Genomic DNA, 19,230 nt, shown 5'->3' with positions numbered 1-19,230 from the left:
GTTATTGCAAAACACGGTGCAGAACTGGCGCCAGTTCCAACAGGCAGAGGGAAGGAGGGCGTTTGACCCACAGGCCTGTGGATGAAGATGTGGGGGTCCAGGGAGGGGCTGCTGGTGCCCCTTCAGGGGCTGCTCCGGGACCCCACCCTGTTCTGTGTGGTGTGGGGGGGCACCCCAGCTCTTGGGGCGCTAGGGTGGACTCTGGGGAGAGCACTGATGAAATGCCTTGAGAGGTGGACAGCTTGCAGGTCCCAGCACTGGTCCTCCAACACTGGCTCCACGGGGGGAGGGGAGCTCCTGTACGGTCCTATCCTGCTCCTACCGTCTGCTTCCCATCTGGACATGGAAGTTTTGCCACCTTCTGGAGACGTCCTGGGAGGTGAGAACTGTCAGCTCTTCCCCTCACTTCCCCGCTGGCACCCTGGGGTGCTCCCCTGCATCACCCCCACCCACCCTGTTAATCTCCCTCTCAGGGCCCAGGCTGGATCCAACTTCTCCCTCATAGGATCATAGTTTCTGGGACCCCACCTTGAGGAGCCAGGTGAGTGTCGTGTTCCCTGGAGCCCCTGGCTCTGCCCCCAGAGCAGGAACACCCCCAGGCTCCCCCTCAGAGCCCACCTGCTAGCTTCTCCCTGCTTCTCTAGGAAGGAGCACAGCTGACAAGGCATCGCCTTTATTCCTGCTGCTCTGCTTCCTGATGCAACCTCATGGCTCTGACCTCACTATTTATACTCAAAGTATGGCCCTCGGAATTCCAAGAAAAACCTTTTCTCACTCAACAGAGCCTAGATCTTATAAATCAAAAGCATTTCAGCTTTCAGACTAATGCCTTAGTCATACAAGTACAAAAGTATTCAAGATCTCAAAAGTCAAGAAAATGACTTTTTCTTCCCTGAGGCAAAGCCTCTGACGTACAAACAGGAATGATGAAGAGCTATTCGGGAGACGGAGGAGGAGCGGGGAAGAGGAGGGTGAGGAGGAGGAGGAAGAGGAGAAGGAGGAGGATAGAGAGGAGAGGGGAGGAGAGAAGAAGGAGGAGGAGGAGGGGGAGGAAGGAAAGGGGGAAGAAGGAGGAGGGTGGGGAGGGGGATGGGGAGGAGTACATGGAGGTAGTACCTGGGAGCATGTTCCGTTTCCTGCATCCCTCACGTGGCCTCCCACAGCCTCAGAGCCCCGGCCTCCTTGTCACCCCCAGCACCTGCCCCTTCCTACCACTTCGCCCACACACGCCCACTGTCTACTGGCCAGTCCTCCCAGGTTCCCCATCTCCCCACCTGCTGGGGGGCCTGGCAGCCGAACAGGTAAGACCCTGAATGACAAACAAGTGCTCCATCCTGGTCACTGACCACCACTCGCTCCGGCTAAGGGGCCAGCGCAGGAGGCCGGGGCTATGCGGGCTTACCCTGCACCTGCTGCGCCGTGGGCGGCCGGGGCTGGAGGGGCGAGGGTGGCAGGCACAGGGAGGTCCCGCTCCCCAGGGCTCAGGGCAGCCCCCATGTGTCAGCTGAACCATTGCCATCTTTTGACGCCCTGCGTGTGTAACTCCTGGGTCCCCGGGGCAGGCGAGCGCGGGAGGTTCTCCGCTGTGGCCGTGCTGTGTGGGCGATGCAGGAGGACGTCGGATCTGTGCCCGGAGGTCAAGCTGGAGAGGTTTGTCCACACAGAGCCAGAACCCCGAAGGGCCTGGTGAGCCAGGAGCGAGAGCAGTCTCTGAAGGAGAGGCAGGTGGCGAGGGGGCGCAGAGCCTTTCTGGCACATTCTTCCTGCAAGGCTTCATCCAAATGGGAGCCTGGAAGTGACTTCACTTCCTCCTCTTCCTCTGCGACGGCCACTGCGGCTCAGGCTGACCCAGGCTGGCCACTGTCGCGGGGAGTGGGGAGGCTGGGCCATCTCCTTCTCCATGTACGGAACCCGACACTTGCCACTTCAACCTTGGGCTCGGCTGCCGAGAAAGGGTCCCCCCGGACTCTACCCATGAGGTCGGTCCTTGCCTCACTGTGTGTCTCGGCCTCTCCCACGGTAGGGGCTTGCCAGGCTTTATCCGGTTGCCCTCCTTCCGTAGGACCAAGTCCCGTGGACAGGGCCTGCCTGACTTCTCTCCACTTTTCTGCAGATTCGAGTCCCCACATTAACATCCTAGCTTCACCCCTTACTCATGCTGGAACCCCCGAGGCAGGAGCCGGAGCCCTCATGTCATTAGCCAAAGCTACAGTAACCTGACTTCCCCCGAAGGCAGGCGCCCAGCTGATTTATGATGCTGGCTAGAATCAGCCTGCCCATGAGCTGTGTGTCCCTGTGTTATCAATTTTTTTTTTGGTCATTTCAAAAGATATATTGTTACAATTAATCACAGCGCAAATACACTTGCAAAAGCTTTTTCTTCTTTCTTTTAGGATGAAATATGAATCATTCGCTACCTCTGACCAGGCAACAAGCACGCTCACAGGAAAGCTCATCGTGAGCCAGCAAGAGGCATCTAAATGTCACAGATGAGGCTCGTGATGGGGACTCGAAAGGTGGCCAGCAAGCCTTCCCTGGAGACCAAAGCCATCCTCGCCGCCGTCCCTGCCTGCCCCACCGCGGGAGGCTGCCAGGGCTCCTGTTCACCCGAGACGCCTCGCCACCTGCTGGGACGCGCAGCACGGAGGGAGCAGACCACAGGCTCCGCTGCCAGAGTTGCCCCCGCTCACGGGGCACCGGGAGCCCATGCGTCTCCCTGAGCTGAAACGTATGGACTTCAGCAGGACCGAGGCCGGGCTTCCTCCCTGCGTTTTTGGGGGGCCTCGTGAAGCACACGCCTGGGATTTCTCTCTGCTCCCTGGGTGCTCATCCTGTGTGGGAGCAAGGTGAAGTCTTGGTGTTGAACGTGGTTCTAGATCCGGGTTTGAATCTGGGTAAGCCTCCAATACTTACCCTGCTCCCCTCTCAAGCAGGTGGTTGGTCACCTTACAAGGATTTTGTCCCAGCTGGGCCTTCAGTGGATGGTGCCCGGCTCTTTGTCTCTTACCAGATTTGGAGCTGGGGTATGCAGGGAGCGGGGAGGTGTTGGAAAATGAGGGAAGATCCTGATTATAACAGAGGCGGAACTCCTAAGACCAGCGACTCTGGGATCTCTCACTGTTGGTTTGTATTCATGACGCTCTCTGAGGAGGAACGCCCCAGAGAAAACACCCCCTCTTCCCCAAAGCAGAATGCCATTCACAGGGGAGTTTGGGATGGGGACTACATGGGATGGTCTCCAACTGACGATGTTCTAACTGATGATTTTTTGACTTCATGATGTTTGCATTTCGGTATAAACTACTGGAATTTTGAATCTGGATCTTGTCCCAGGCTAGCAACATGCTGTCTGGTCCTCTCTTGTGATGCTGGCCAGTGGCCCCGGGGCCTTAGCACCTGTCAGTCAGGCGATCATGAGGGAAAACAGGTGACACAGTGACAGCCATTTATACCCGAGAACCACACTGGTGTTCACTTTCAGTACAGCACTCAGTAAGCCACACGAGCTGTTCAAGATGTCATAAGATGGGCTTCGAGTGAGATGGCTTTGCCCGACCGTGGGCTGATGCCTGACCATGGGCTGATGTACATGCTCCGAGCATGTCAGAGGGTGGCTCGGCCAACCTAGTATGTTAGGTTAGGTGTCTGAAACGCATTTGCGACTTACCAGTATTTTCAGCTTATGGCAGGTTTATCGGGATGAAACCCCATCCTAAGCTGAGATGAGGAGATACATGTGAAAATGCAAGCAGAACGAGTCAAAAATATATCAGATGCAACTACGGTAAAGCTTAGAAGGATACTCATAGCTTTAAATGCTTATCTTAGAAAAAAAGAAAAAAAAATGAAATCAATAACCTAAGTGTTCACAAAGAGAATCTTGGAAAATAAGAGCAAACTAAATCCGAGGCAAGCGGAAGAAATTAAATCATAAATACTGGCGTGAAAGTCAGTGACACTGAAACAGGAAAACAAGAGAAAATCAATTAAATCAAAAGCCATTTGTCTGAAAACCAGCAAAATTGGCAAACCTCAAGCTAGATTAAACAGAGTAAGTGAGGAAAGACACAGATCACCAAAACCATGAACGAAGGAGAGGAAATCGCCACTGACGGCTCAGAAATAAAAAAGACTACAAGGGAAGACTGCAAACAGCTTTATGCCAACAAACCCAACGACTTGAAGTGGACAAGTCCCTAGAAACTTAAGAAGAAATAGAAAATCCAAAAGGATCTATAACAAGTTAAAAAAAATTAAATTAGCCATTAAAAATCTTCTCAGAGAGAAATGCCAGGCCCAAAGAATTGAATGAAACATTTAAAGAGGAGAAATCGCCAAGACTCCAAAAACTCTTCCAGAAAATAAAAGAAGAAGATGAGCTTTCCAGCTCGCTCCATACGGTAGCACCCTGATGAAGACGTGAAAAGAAAAGTCCATGCTAACATCCCTTGTAAATTCAGAGGGAAAAATTCTCACCAGAATGTTAGCAAGCTGGATGCAACAACGGTGCGAAGGGTCACACGCAGGGAACGCAGGAGCTCTCCGCCTGCGCTGGACACTCCGCTGGAGTGTCCGGGCCCTCGTGCAAACACTGCCTTGACCATGAAGCCACTCCTGACACCCAGACATGTGTGATGGCTCAGCCTGGAAGCGGCCTCTCAAACCCAGGAAACTGCCCACCTCTGCGGCCACTCGGAGCCAAGTCCTCCCCTCGCTCTGGGGAGGTGCCCCGGCCACACCACCTGCTCCCTTCTCCTGGAAATCACTTTGAATCCATCATCTGATCTCTGAGCCCCAGCCCCTCACCTCTAGGAGCAGAAATGGTGACAATGATTTACTCACCAGGCAGCTGCGGGGACTGATGTACCACTGGATGGGGGCCCACTGCCCTCACGGAACCAGGGCGCTCAGCAGGGGTGGCTGCGGGGAGTGTGGGGCTGGGCCGGGCCAGCTGGTGGGCGGTCCTCAGGTGAGCCCAGGGCAGGGGATGGTGGGGGAACAGGATGGGAAGCAGCCGTGAACCACCCAGTGAGGACGAGACATAGGAGCCGGGCCCTGGCGGGTGTGGGCACCAGACGTGAGCATATTGTTCACCTGGTGCAGCAGCAGCCCATGTGCTCAGCCCACTGTTGCTGCTGTGGCTTCCTGTGTTGAAGTACCTTTCTGGGCCCAGGATGGAGCTGCAGCCTGCCCGGGCACCCAGTTAGCCCACCGAGGCCGAGAGCACCCAGGAACTCAGCCTGTTCCATCGGAATCCTGCACCAGGTGTCTCACGGCCACAAGGTGGGCTGGGTCGTGGACAGACAGGTGCGTCCTCCCCTCCATGTGGGAGGCCTTGCTGCCCCTGCCCACTTCACGAAAGGTGTTATGCCCACTGCCCTGTTCCCTTCAATCGTGTTTGGGTGGATTCATCAGTTCCCCTTGGGACACTCATGCAGGTGCCACCTGCTGCCAGCACAGCCAGGGGAGGTCTGCACACCAGCTCCTCAGTGCCAGGCTCAGCGCCAGGCTCAGCATTGCATATGTGATCTCCTTCGGGCTGATCTGGTGAGCGTCTGGGCAGCCACCACCGTGTCCTGTCCTGTCACACCTACCTGCTTTGCTGGGATACATAGCATTCTGCTCCATGGAGGGGTCCAGGTGCTCAGAGGCTAGATTTTGGGTGAGACACTTGAAGCTGAGTTCAGGTGGAGCCTTAGGTGGTAGGGACACAGCTGTACAGATGGGGGTGGAGAGTCTGCTGCCCGGTGCTGGGTGAAGCCTGGCTCCAGGGTTCCCTCTGCCCACAGCGATTTGGGTGGGGGTGGTGACAAACCCAAGTAGAAGCAACTAAGCAGGTGGTGCACTTTGAGGCTCTTTCCTTCAATTTCAAGACTGGACCGGGGGTCTGGCGAGGAAGCACTTTGATCTCCATGGGACCAAAGCCCTGGATTACAAACAAAGGAAGCAAACACATACATGTTTACTTGGCATGGTTTGGTCTAAGGAAGCATCTTTGTTTACCCTTTATTTAAAGAACGCAGGCGCGCCGGCCCACCTCGAGGCAGGCACCCTCCACATCATGATGTCAGCCTGTGTCCTGCAAGCGGAGGGCCAGGATGCGAAGTCTGCAGGGCCCCGACTACACGTCACAGCCCCCAGCGAGAAGGCCACAGTGAGAATCCAGGGCGAGGCTTCCTTTTTCTGTAAGTGGGGAATTCGCCATAGGAGAAGGGGCAAGGGTCTCCAGGGTGCTCCCCGGCAGCTTAGCGGGACCCGAGGAGGCCTAACAGGGCCCAGAGCAGCTGGGGGCCCTTTGCCCCAGCACCCCCTTACAGGACAGGAGCCCTGATAGCTGGGGCCCAAAGCCCACCTCTGCCCAAGAGCTGGCACTGGCTGCCGTCCTGCTGTTAAGCAGAGAGACAGGGTCCCCAATAAATGACAACGTCATGTATTTATGCAGTGGTCTCTGTCGCCATGGGGCTGCCTGAACTTCGAGACAAAGAGGCAGTCTTAAGGTCATAAGAAAAATAGTGAGAACAAGGAAACCCACTGGAAATCCAAGGGACCACATGCAGACATGCACCGCAGTTGTCGAGGGCAATGTCATCTCTTATCTGCTCCCTTGCATGCCTGGGAGACGCAGCATTATCTCTCAGCAGCAGGGCTCACAGCTTTGGGCCCTAACCAAGCCTGGCTCCAGGAGCGTGGCCTGGCTGTTCTCAGGCCCTGCAATGGCCCCCTCACTGGCTCTGGCTCTGAGGCAGGCAAAGCTGTGCTCATCCAGCCTCTGACCTCTCCTGATGCTGCCCTGGGAGGGGGAAATTTCTGAGACTGTTCCACATGTTCACTGAATGGAGACACAGAAGATGCTTTCTTAGGAGGGCCGCACCCTGGCTCACAAAAGAGCAGACTCCTTCAGAAGAATAGTCTCAGGACCCGGGCAGGTGGAGGAGGGCCCAGCACGCACAGGACCTGGGCAGATGGAGGGCGTCTAAGCACACACAGGACCTGGGCAGGTGGAGGGGGGACCAGCACGCACAGGACCTGGGTGGGTGAAGCGGGGATGGAGTTCTACACAGTTGGGTCCTGTGACCTTGGGCTCTTGGCTGACTTTGGCTAGGGATCCAATCCCTTGGAGTACAAAGATCCATCTCCTTTTCCTTGCAGGGTGCCCTCACCCACTCTTCTTTTCTCCTGTTCCAAACCAGGCCCAGGACCCACTGATGAAGAGGGTGGGGAGGGGGCAGAGACAATTGCTTGAATGCAGACACCCCTGGTTCCCAGGTTCTCATTTCTTGGTGCTGGTCCTGACCAGAGGTGGGCAACACCTGGAGCTTTGAGACCCTGTTTCTCAGGGTCAGTCAGGGGTGCCAGAGCAGATGCATCAATATGTGGGTCAATGAAGGGTTTTACAGAAAGAGCTGAGCGAGGGAGTGAGGTGGATGTCAGCAGTGCCCCTGCCACACACTCCTGTCCTTCGTTTCTTGGGCTCACGTTCAGCAACATCACCCCTGCCCCTCTCTGCTGGGCACGGGGCCTCAAGGAGTCACAGGGCTGTGCACCCGGAGATGTGCCAAGTCAAGGGTATGACATAGAATAAACCTGGGCCCTGACCTGCCAGCTGACCCCCATGTGCCTGGCTCGCAGGGCAGGGGGAGGAGACCTTTCCCCGACCTTCCCCCATGACCCAGACAATGAAGCTGTTCATGAGGTCACACGACCCATGAGGAGTTTCCTAGGAGGGGATCCACATGCAGGCAAGCCAAGAGCGTTTCTGTTCAGAGAAATAAGAGAGGAGCCAAGCGTGTGTTGCAAGGGAACCCCTAAAGGAAAAGGAAGCGTGAGCATGTTCTGCACACCCAGAGGCACTCGCAGCTAGCAGGCACGGCTTCGTGCCTCGTGGGGTCCAGGGAGGCAGGCTGAAAACCCATATACTAAGGTGTTTATGAAGTATTTTTGGATGTATCTGTGCCGATTCTGGAATTGGGGGAGGATACTGGGCATCAGGTGAGCAGGCCCAGGTTTCAGACCATCACCCCCTGGCAGCACCACGGTGCCTCCTGTGACCCTGGGTCCCCAAGGAAGGAGACCCTCACACAGACTCACGAGGCCTGACAGGCTCCCCAGGGGGCCCTGCTGGCAGCAGTTTGGCCAAGCCATCTGTGCGGCCCCGTATTGTCCATCCAATGGGGATCTCAAACAGGCCATGATAGACGGGATCGCTGTTACCATCTATTGCTCCTTCCTGTAATAGCATTAGAATTCCCCATCCATCGTCTTGTGGCTTGGCCTGTGCATCCCACGGGAGAAGTGGGGAGTCGGCGTGCAGACTGCGCGCGGCTGTAGGACCAGCACTGGTCAGTGAGAGGTACGTGGAAGCAGGGCTGCCGTGTCAGTGGAGCCTGGACTTACAGACCCATCCAGAGGCCTCGGGTCTCTTCTTCATGGCCTGCTTCTCCGGGTCTTTGCTCAGTGGTCACCTAACACAGGCCACCATGGACTCTCTTCACACTAACCCCGTAGTACCTCCATCCCCTGGCTCCCACCACCCTCTACCCCCTGGCTTAGGTTCGTGCTGCGAGGATGAGCAATTCTCTCCATCTCCTACTGCAGTCCACTACTTCAAACAGCAGGGATCCTGACAGTCTGTCCTTAAAATTCCAAACACAGCACGGTGTTTCTTGCTTTCTTTTCATCTGCAACAGGCCATATATGTCATTGCTGCTATCTACTCGCTCAGAAGGTTCTGGAACCTGTGACTTGCTGAGAGTGGACACAAAGGTCCGACCTGACCATGCTGTGAGCCCTCTGAAGGCTGTCTTATAGATCTCTCTATCTCTGCCACCACACCAAGCACCCAATTCAGCAGACGTCCCCAAAATATATTGGATAAAGAGCCTTTCAGGAAAGTGAGTTTTATGTTATGTCTAAATCCACATGTCAGAAAGTGGAGCCAATCCCGGAAACCAAGACACGCCTTTGGATAATACGAGGAACTGGCTTTTGGTTTGTCAGGTTTTGTGCTTTGCAGCCGGAGGGTGGCAGTGCTAGAGGGCATCGAGGCGCTGTGGGAGGTCAACCCAAAACAGCACCAACCCCCCGGACAATTGTGAGTTTACCAAGAGACCAGAGACCGGCTGAGAGAGCAGAGTGGGGTCAGAGGGCACAAGATGGAACAGGGTTCTGGAGGGCACAGTGGCCGTGGGCAGACTTGGAGTGGCCACCAGTGCACCTGCCGCTGTGGCTTCCAGGCCTATGGCCACGTGTGTGGTCTGAAGAGGGGGACAGTGCCAGCCGCTTCAGCCACCTTTCCTGTTAGCAGGTGTGGCAACCACGCCATGACTCAAGCTACTTGACCTCAGAGTAACACACCAGAATAAGTATAAGGTCCCCCTTTCCTGCACTGGGTGCAAAATTGAGGACTGTCTAGAGCCTTCTTGGGGGGCACTGGAGCCTGCCCAGAAAGCATGCCAATCCTGGGAAATAGTTTTCAGAAACAGCATAGTCCCTTCTCAGCTAGTAACAGATCCTGTTACCAGGAAGCTGTCCTGTGAATTCTCACTTCGGAAGATCAGTGTGTAGAAAAGAAAGAGGCAATAAGCCTCCCTTCACACAAGGACAGGGAGCAAAGCTGGCCAAGGCTGTCCTTCCTGTAGACGTTGTTGCCTGCGGAGGGAGCCTGGAAGGAGATGGACACTTGGGTCTGCACCAGGCTCCGGCCCTGCCCAGCAGCAAGAATTTAAGTGCTAACTTGCTGTGTCTCGGTCTTCCCATTAAGACTATTACAGCCCTCATTTCACTGCTTTCAGAACTCCTGTGTGTTGGGGGACCAGATGATGGGGTCAGGTCTCCGGGCTGCACCCCTTGTGGCTGGGGCTGGATCCTGCCGGGGGCAGTGCTGGGCCGAGTCCAGCTCTGAACAGCTGTAGAGAGTAAATCCACCTTTTGGGGCCAGGGCATCTGAGGCTTCCCGGGTGGGATGGAAATCTGCTTAGCTCCATAAACACCTCGTCCACCCCCAAGGAAACAGCAGAAAGCTTGACGTGAAGAGCGCAGGGACACTGTATGGAACTCACAGCCTTCCCGGAGCACCTGCTGCTTGTCCCTGTGTAGATGCTGCCTGAAATACCTCACTGAGTTACTGGGCAGCTAGAAACTTGCTTATAGTTATTTGCACTGGGAACCTGACTCCCATTTCATAACATAAACATGAAGTTTTTATTATTATTATTTTGCATGGCTTTAATGTTCCAAGAATGCAACTATTACAAAGATTGAACTTTATTTTGTCGGGACATTTTCTGGAATTTATTCACTATGTTGGAAAATCGTGTCATGGTAGCACGAGAGCTGCCCACACACTGCCCTTCCACCCCAGCTCTTCTCGAGTTCCCGAGGGGCTGTGTATGGTGAACGCACACATCTGCTGATCCACGACCCCTTATCTGCAATTCTAAAATCCAGCTTGAATCCAGAAAGCTTGAAACCCAGCGGTTATTTCTGTCTAGTGACCCAATCTGACTTGAACCAACAGGGGTGCCCCCAGAGAGCACAAGGCCCCGGACGCAAGTTTTTGCTGGACCCCTGACTACACACACATTACGAATGACCCCAAATCAGCACGTCAGCAGGGTCCTGACACATACATGGTTCTGCAAAAGAGATGCTATGCTTGCAGCGAGAGCAGTCTGCTGGCCTAAAATGAGGGCTCGGCCCCAGGGGCCCAGAGTAAAGCCACAGGCAAGTCCCAGGGCTTCTTGGGGCACCCAGCATGGAGCAGAGGGTCAGAGGGCTGGGAACCAGGGCCCAGCTGGGCTGAGGCCGGGCTCTAGGCCCTCCACCCTGGGGACACTGGAGGACACAACAAAGACCTAAAGGGTGGGCTCCCGTGTGGCCGGGCTGGTGCTGTGAGCTCACTGACCTCTTAAACACCCATTTTGCGTGACTGTTCATACATTTTAGCTTCAGAAACGTTCTTTGACTAGAAGATACTGTGCCAGCTGTAAGGGTGTTGACCTGAGATGCACAGAACAAGCACAGTATTACCATTAAAAAGTCCTTAAAAGTGTAAATCCCCAAATACATCTACTCAAAGGTTTCAGATAAGACATTATAAACCTTCTTTCTAGTGTAACCGTGCTTGAGAATTTACATATTAAATATGTAAACACACTATTTTTTTTAATGAAGTGTCTTTTTTTTTCTTTTTACACCGTGGTGAAAGCATTATGTAGATTTGCTTGTTATTTTTATTATTTATTTATTTATTTAAGATTTTATTTATTTATTTATGAGAGACAGAGAGAGAGAGAGAGAGAGAGAGGCAGAGGCACAGGCAGAGGGAGAAGCAGGCTCCACGCAGGGACTTGGGACTTGATTCACGACCCAGGGGCTGAAGGCAGCACTAAAGCACTGAGCCACCTGGGCTGCCCTAGATTTGCTTTTTAAATTCTGTGCCTGACTAGGCAATATTTCCTATGAATTAGACTCAATATGGCAAAGCAGTATCAGACTGTCAGCAATGTCAGGATTCCGAGGGAGGGCTGGGAGGGGGCGGGGGCTCGCTGCCGAATCCGGAACCAGGGCCACAGCGAAGCGGGCCTGGCGCATCCCGGCCTCCTCGCCCAGACCTGGTGAAGCGCTGCATCAGGCTGGGCACGACCCGGGGACTTCCACGCTGGGGCCCTTGTGCGATAATCACATCAGGCCCAAGGGACATCTTACTGAGCGATGATGAGAGCTGGTTGATCAGTGGATGGGAGGTGGCACTGCACGCCGGGCGCTGGGACGCAGTGGTGCCCAGGAGCACAGCAGCCGTGCTGACAATAGCCTCGCCAGACCCCAAAGCGGAAATAAATTCTGCTGGCTCGAGAAATCAGAGGGAGAAGGTTTAAGTCCAAATAGAAAGTGCAGCCCCTCAGGGGTTTTGTGCTACCTGCTGTCAGAACGCGGAACACAGGGGAGCTTAGGAAACAGGCTCCCAGTCTGGGGACAGGGACAGCCAGGCTCTGACGTCCTGCACCAGGTGCCTGCACATCCTATTTCTAATAGCAGGTGGCTCTGGGGGAAAAGACCTGGTCTCTAGCCCCCTACCCATCCGTCTCCCTGTGCGGCCTCGCTCTTACCCTGGCTGATCCCCTCTGCATGGCTGGGATTTGGGTGCCAACTACTGGGGTTCCCAGGTACCCACAGTCTGAGCAACATCGGGCCCGCAGAGAACCTCCCAGAGTGTCCGGCAGCCCCTCGGCTGTCGTCATGTCTGTGGCCCTCAGAACCACCTGCAGGAGCGCCCTTGCTGCCGAGGGGAGGAGGCGTGGTAGGCCGAGCATGCTGCTTCTCATCTTCCTCCTGCCCTGGGCCTGGGCCCACCTGTGAGCTCCCCGCCCCAATGGGCCCTGAGCAGCCAGCAAGCCCCTGAGGGACTCCAAGGAGCCACGTAGTTCAAACCCAGGCCGACACACACAGTCCACCCCACCCCTCTTGCAGCCGGTCCCCGCACCGCCTGCCCCTGAGTTACAAAAACAAAGATGTGCGAGTCCCGCTAATGCAAACAGCATAAGCAGAGTCTGCTTGGGGGGGAGGCGGGGGGTGCGTCCGGAGCCGGGCTGCCCTGCAGGATCCCCCTGGCCGTCTGCGCCAGACCCAGCCTGTGCGGGAACTTGACCTCCAAGCTGATCCGCAGAGACAGGACCCCCCGACCCCCTCCCCCAAACAAGTGTACATGCCCTCCCAGTGCCCGAAAATAGAGCATGTGGTGAAACAATGATCTGACGCTGACTAAGCAAGTGAAGCTGGTCCCTTGCCACGCTGGCTCACACAGCAACACCTCCTAGCTCACCCCAGCCTCCCGGATGCTGAAGGAAAACCTCCTCACGAGTGGGGTATGGCTCTAAAAGCATGTGGATTGTGTGCTTCGAAGCAGCCTGCGATCATTTCTGGCTGCTTGGTGCCCTTCGGGGGCTCCTCAGCCCTGAGTGGATGGTTTATAGACTCAGCCTCCAGAGGCCACCATGCGGGCCTAGAAAGGGTTAATGCTGAGGGTAATCAGCATTCCAATTACGATCTTCCTTCCTACCCCCTTATTAGAAAAACCGTGTCTCCAGAGAATCTGTTCTCACTAACAGTGAATATGAAGCCTTTAAAATAACCCGGCGTTAGGTTTTCTGGAGGAAGCCGTCTGGCTCCCTTCGGGGGTGTTTGGAAACATCTGAGGGGCGTTTTTAGTTTTCACAGAAACTGGGGGTGCTCGAGGCCCCAGGGATACTTGACATCCTGCAATCCAAGGATTTCTGCAAAATGAAGGATTGTCCTGCCAGAAACGCCCATAGAGCTCCTAATGAGAAACACTGGTTTGTCATTAAAAAAGGAGAGAGACAAAGTAAAAAACAACAACAATGGAATGTTGTTTTCTTTTCTCTTTACAAGAAAGTTCTCTCCTTAGGCAAGCTCACTGGGGGACCTCAGAGTCCAACTGTCCATGATCCACCTTTGGGGCAGCTCCTGCTTCCTTCTGAAAGGCTCAGGTAACAAGTCCACTGTTCTGCAATGACCCAGGCAAGAGCTGCCCCCAAAACGGAGCTTCAGAGCATCCTCAGCCAGATCCACCCATGAAGGCCTTAATCACGCAGCTGGATGTGCACTAACCCTGGAAAAGCCATGAAACCCACTTCCTCCGTCCAGCCCCCAGCAGCTCCCTCCGAGGCATTAGCCCTTGCAAATGGGTGAGAGAAGGTGCAGACCCAGTGACGGAAGTCAGCACAGCAAGAAAGTGGACAGATACTGCACAGCCTGTTGGGCAGGTGCTCAAAGGACAAAGAGGAAGAGGGAAGGGAAAGGAGGGAGACACAAAACTCCTTTGTAAAGGAGACAAACTGTTGACATTTGGCAACATAGTGCATGGCTTGCAAAGGTAAGGGCGTCTTAGAGCTCAGGAAGAGAGAGTTGCTTATTCGTCCCTGCCTCAGTCCTTCCAGCTATGAATCAGGGATGGTATTTCCGAGAACCAGTACTTGCTCGTTGGGGATATCTGAAGAAAGCCTACAACTGGGATGTTTCTAAGGCCTGATTTCAAATATTCTGTGCCAAAACGACCATAAATCCACTAGTTATATTTCAGAGCAGATGCGATTTTATTTGTTCAGAAAAAAATTAGTTGCTGTATCTCTGCTGAAAAGTAACACACTTTCATGCCTTCCCAAGGTCACTGCAGACACCTGGCCATGTGTGGTCCCCAAGCCTCCGGGAATGCACCCTGAAGACACCCTGGCTGTGGACTTCTGGCTCCAGGACCATCAAAATGTACATCTGTGCTGTTTTAAGCTGCTAAATTTGTGGTGGTTTGTCAAAGAAGTAATAGGAAACTGCCAGAGTGTGCAAAATATTACATGAAACATTGTGTTTCATGCAGCTAATATTGTGGCTAGTGATAAAGAAATGATTATTTCCCCCTCAGGCTGGGAAGAAGGCAAGGAGGACCTTGCCATTCAAGGCAGTACTAGATGTTGATGCCAGAGCAATAAGGCAAGAAAAAGGCATATGGATAGAAAAGGAAGAAAGGAAAGAGTCTCTACTTACAGACAAGATCATCTATGTAGGAGATCCCAAGGAATCTACAATAAAGCTCTGAGACCTTACAAGTGAGCTCAGCAAGGACTCAGGATGTGAGATCTAACAGACCAACCACATTAACAACATAGGTGGACAGAGATCATGTGGAAACGGAAATTAAAAACAATACCACTTAAAAATGCTCCCAAGGAAATATGTCTCTAGGTATAAATGGAACAAAACATGTGGCATCTCTATGTTGAACATCACAAAATGTTGACAGAAGGAAAGTCAAAGGCGGTGGGAAGAGATGCAGAGTTTGCCACGTTCGTGCACTGAAGAGTTCACATAATAAAGATGTCAGTTCCCAAATGGATGTGCAGATTGTCACAGTTCCTACCAAAATCCAAACAAGGTTTTATAGGGTTTTTTTTATAGACATGAACAAACCTACTTAAAAATTTATATGAAAAGGAAAAGGACCCAGAATAGCTAAAATAGTTTTTTGAAAGAGAACTAAAATGGGAGGAATCTACCCAATATTCAGACTGGTTGTGTAGCCATAGTGATCAAAACAGCATGGTGCTAGAGAAGAGCAGGGCCATGGAAGAGAACCCAGAACCCAGAAATGGACCCACACAAAGATGACCACCGAGTTTGGCCAAAGCTGCAAAAGCAATCCGGTAGGAGAGTTACTGCCTTTTGAACAAAGGATTCTGGAGCAACCGGACATCTCTAGAGAAAAATCAACCTTGACATAATTCATACAAGATAACTATGGACAGATCATGGATTTAAAGGCTGAGAGTAAAGCCATAAAATTTTTAGAATAAAACATAGAAGAGAATCTACAGCACTCTCAGGGTGAAGACCAAGAGCTTTTAGAGTAGAAACCAAGAGTATAATTTATAAAAGATGAATTGATAAATTGGACCTCATTAATAGTAAAAGCTTTCATTAGGCAAAAGATTCTGAATGAAGATGATGGAAAGACAATATTGATTAGGATTAAATATTTGTGAACCATGTATCCAACTGATACTTTGTATCTATAAAATATAAAGAACTCAAAATTCAACAGCAAAAAAACCAAAGAATCCAATTTGAAAGCGGGTAAATAACACGAACAGACATTTCACTGAAGAGGATACACAGATGGCAAATAAGTGTATGAAAAGAAATCCAATGTCATGAACACGAGGGACATACAAATTGCACCACAAGGACATATCATCACCATATCATCAGAACGGCTGAAATAAAACATAGCGATAATACCAAGTGCTGGCAAGGATGAGGAGAAACGAAACTACTCATACGTTACTGATGGGAATACAAAATGCCATGGCTACTCTGCAAAAACAGTTTGGCGGTTTCTTAAAAACAAAAAAATAAAACCAAAACTAAACATGCGTTTATCGTGTGACCCAGCAATTACTCTCTTGGAGATTTAGCTCAGGGAAATAAAATCTATGTTCATACAAACCTTCACGGCAGCATTATTCATAATAACCCCACAGAGCAAGCAATCCAAAAGCCTTTCAACAGATGAATGGTTGCACAAACAGTGGTTGATCTACTGTGAGGGACTGTAGGTAGCAGTAAAAGGAACAAATTCTTTGATGCACACAGCGTGGGTGGATCTCAAGAAGATCATGTTGAATGGAAAAGCCAATCTAGAAAGGTCAACTATGGTATCATTTCATTGATATAGCATTCTCGATGTAAGAAGATTACAGATGGGCCCCTGGATACCTAAGTTGGTGAAACGTCTGCCTTGGGCTCAGGTCATGATCTCGGGGTCCTGGGATCGAGCTCCACATCAGGCTCCCTGCTCAGCGAGGAGTCTGCTTCTCCCTCTCTTGCTCCCTCTGCTTGTGTGCTCTCACTCTCTCTTTCTCTCTCTCTCTCCCTCTCTGTCAAATAAATAAATGAGAAGGTTGCAGAGACAGAGAACAGATTCGTGGTTGCCAGGAGTGAGGGATGGGGAAGGAGGTGTGGCCACAGAGGATTAGCGTGAGGCAGCCATGTGGGGATGGAGCCCCTCTCTCATTGTGCCGGCAGGGATGAATCTACACATGGGATAAAATTGCATGGAACTGGACACGAGCCACCTGCTCACCTTCTCCACGTGTGATGCAGGGTGCCTGGGGTAACATAAGAATAAAGAATATCTTGGGGGGGATTGCACAGAACTACAGACGCACACACACATGCACACACTCACATGTATCTAAGACTGGTGAACTCTAAAGAAACTGTGACTTGCGGCTACGTGAGTTTCCTGGGTGGGATACTGTGCTGTAATTATGTCAGGTGTAACGATTAGAGGAGGCGGGGTGAGGATTCCTGGGAACTCCCTCCATGTGTTTTGCAACTTCCTATGAATTTATAATTATTTCAAATACTGAAAAGAAATTGGGATCCCTGGGTGGCGCAGCAGTTTGGCGCCTGCCTTTGGCCCAGGGTGCGATCCTGGAGACCTGGGATCGAACCCACGTCGGGCTCCTGGTGCATGGAGCCTGCTTCTCCCTCTGCCTGTGTCTCTGCCTCTCTCTCTCTCATTCTCTCTGTGTGACTATCATAAAAAAAAAAAAAAAAAAAAAAAGACATACCACGTGGGGCAAGAAGAGGAAGCACTGAGAATACATTGATGAGATGCTCCCACTGGGGTGTGGGGCCCCCTGAATGGAGATGGAAGGCCCAGGCCATGGTTCGTGAGGGCCTGCTGGTGAGCCAGGGGACAGATGAGTGAGATGTACCTGTGACTCGGGTTATAGCCGCAGCCCCGGCAGCCCCTCTAGTTGGTCCCCAGGCACAGTGGCAAGGCAGTGGCAGGCAGGGGCCTCAGAGACTCTGGGTCATGGGGGCTTGCTGAGATCAGACAGGGTCAACCTTGAGGCTCCCCCACCTGGAGACTCTGAGTCCAGGATTCTACTCACTGGAGACAGCATGTTTGGGGAGGGTCCATCCCCATGCAAGGATGCCGGGTGGCACCGACAAGGCTAGACTCAATCTTCTTATCCCTCTCCTGTCTGGTGGGAGGTCTGAAGAACCTGCGGGTCCTCCCTGAAGTAAGGCTGAAGCCCCATGGACACTGGCCCCCCTGGACCCCAGCCAGGACATCCGCTCACCTCTAGGTTTGCCCAGGACTGGTGCCTGATTCACTGGAGAGGTCAAAGAGCCCATGACCAGAGTTAATGACCTAATCAGTCCTGTGTCCACACAGCGGAACCACACACTCTGAACAGCCATGACTCTGCTCAAGCTCCGGGCCCAGCTGTAATTCACGGAAATGCCATTGACATCAATTTGAAAGAATCCTTTTAAGCTTCTGAGCTCTTAAAAAAAATTCTTTCTATGAAAAACTTGTTTTTTTTTTATTCCAATTTCCAAGTTAGGCAGGTTGAAGCAGACTCTGTGACCCAGTTATAGATGGGTGTGTGCATGGCTTCCCTCGGGATAGAAAAACTGTGGCACCATCTGTCACTGGGCTGAAAGCACGTTATGAGGGCCAAGCCCATGCTGCACAAAACTCAACAGACCTCATCCAAGAATACACCTTAGAATCTACGTCAAGGTGGGAAATGAGGTGCCGTGAACCCACTCACAGCCCCAGCCTTTAGCCACTTGTCTACAGATATGACTTTCCTCGCCAAATGACCATAGCACTAATGGATTGATGGGTTCTTCAAAATGCACTGAGCATGACTGCATGCAGAGCGCCAAGGGCCTCCGATGGCTGTAAGTGGCCACGGGTTCTGGGCCAGGCCCTGTGCCAAGCCCCTCATGCTCACTGCCCCAGGTAGTCCTGAGAACACCCTGGTGTGGCAGCCACTGTACTTCATTCCATGCCTGAAACCTGGGTTGAAACAGAGGGATCCTGTATGTTCCCAGAATGCCTGCAAGCCGAGATCCTGCACGGAACCAGGTCTACCCGGCTGCAGAGTCTGTGGAAACGAACCCTCATATTCAAAGTCAACACACATGGGGCTTCTTGGCCATCTGAAGTCCGTGTAAGGAGCATAAGTGGTGCTGCTGGGGGAGGAATGGTGACCTTTGTTGGTGTCAGAGCAGATTCCCAGTGGGGTTTTGAGGAATGAGTAGGCGTACCCAGACAACACAGGTGAAGAGCATCCAAGGTTTGGTTAGGTGGGTGCTTGCAATCTCAATTCTCTTAAGAATGACGTAAGAGGGGTCACCTGGGTAGCTCAGCAGTTGAACGCCTGCCTTCAGCCCAGGGCATGATCCTGGGGTCCCAGGATCGAGTCCCATGTTGGGCTCCCTGCATGGAGCCTGCTTCTCCCTCTGCCTGTGTCTCTGCCTCTCTCTGTGTGCCTCTCATGAATAAATAAATAAAACCTTAAAAAAAAAAAAAGAATGGCTTAAGAGAATTCGTTAATCTACCATTTCCCCCAGCTTTTCCTTATAACAAAGGGAGGGACACTCAGCTCTCTATGACTCAGCCACACCTGCCAGGAGGGGCCTGAGATAAGCTGAGGCAGCTCAGGGATTAGTGTGGATGGGGGGCAGGTAGGACACGGGCTCTGGCTTCAAAACCAGCTAGAGTTGCACGTACAGACATGCATGTACGTCACACACATGCACTCAGTGTGCACAGCCCCCCTCATATGCTACACCATATACACATACACATGTGTGTACTCACCCCATCATACCACCCCCACCCTCCACATGTAA

The 19,230-nt window shown here is 52.5% G+C and overlaps 1 long non-coding RNA gene across 1 annotated transcript; it reads left to right on the top strand.

The window, feature by feature from the left end:
• The first annotated feature begins 471 nt into the window (after window positions 1–471).
• On the top strand, window positions 472–11,011 carry LOC112644438 (uncharacterized). The gene is made up of 4 exons (XR_003126387.3): window positions 472–541; window positions 2,394–2,894; window positions 6,017–6,185; window positions 8,688–11,011. It is a non-coding gene; the product is annotated as an uncharacterized LOC112644438 (long non-coding RNA).
• Window positions 11,012–19,230: the final 8,219 nt, after the last annotated feature.

This window comes from Canis lupus, chromosome 1 (genome assembly GCF_003254725.2).
Source record: "Canis lupus dingo isolate Sandy chromosome 1, ASM325472v2, whole genome shotgun sequence".
Lineage (NCBI taxonomy): Eukaryota > Metazoa > Chordata > Mammalia > Carnivora > Canidae > Canis > Canis lupus.
The sequence above is the reverse complement of the archived record's forward strand: the minus strand, read 5'-3'. Positions and strand labels throughout refer to the sequence as shown.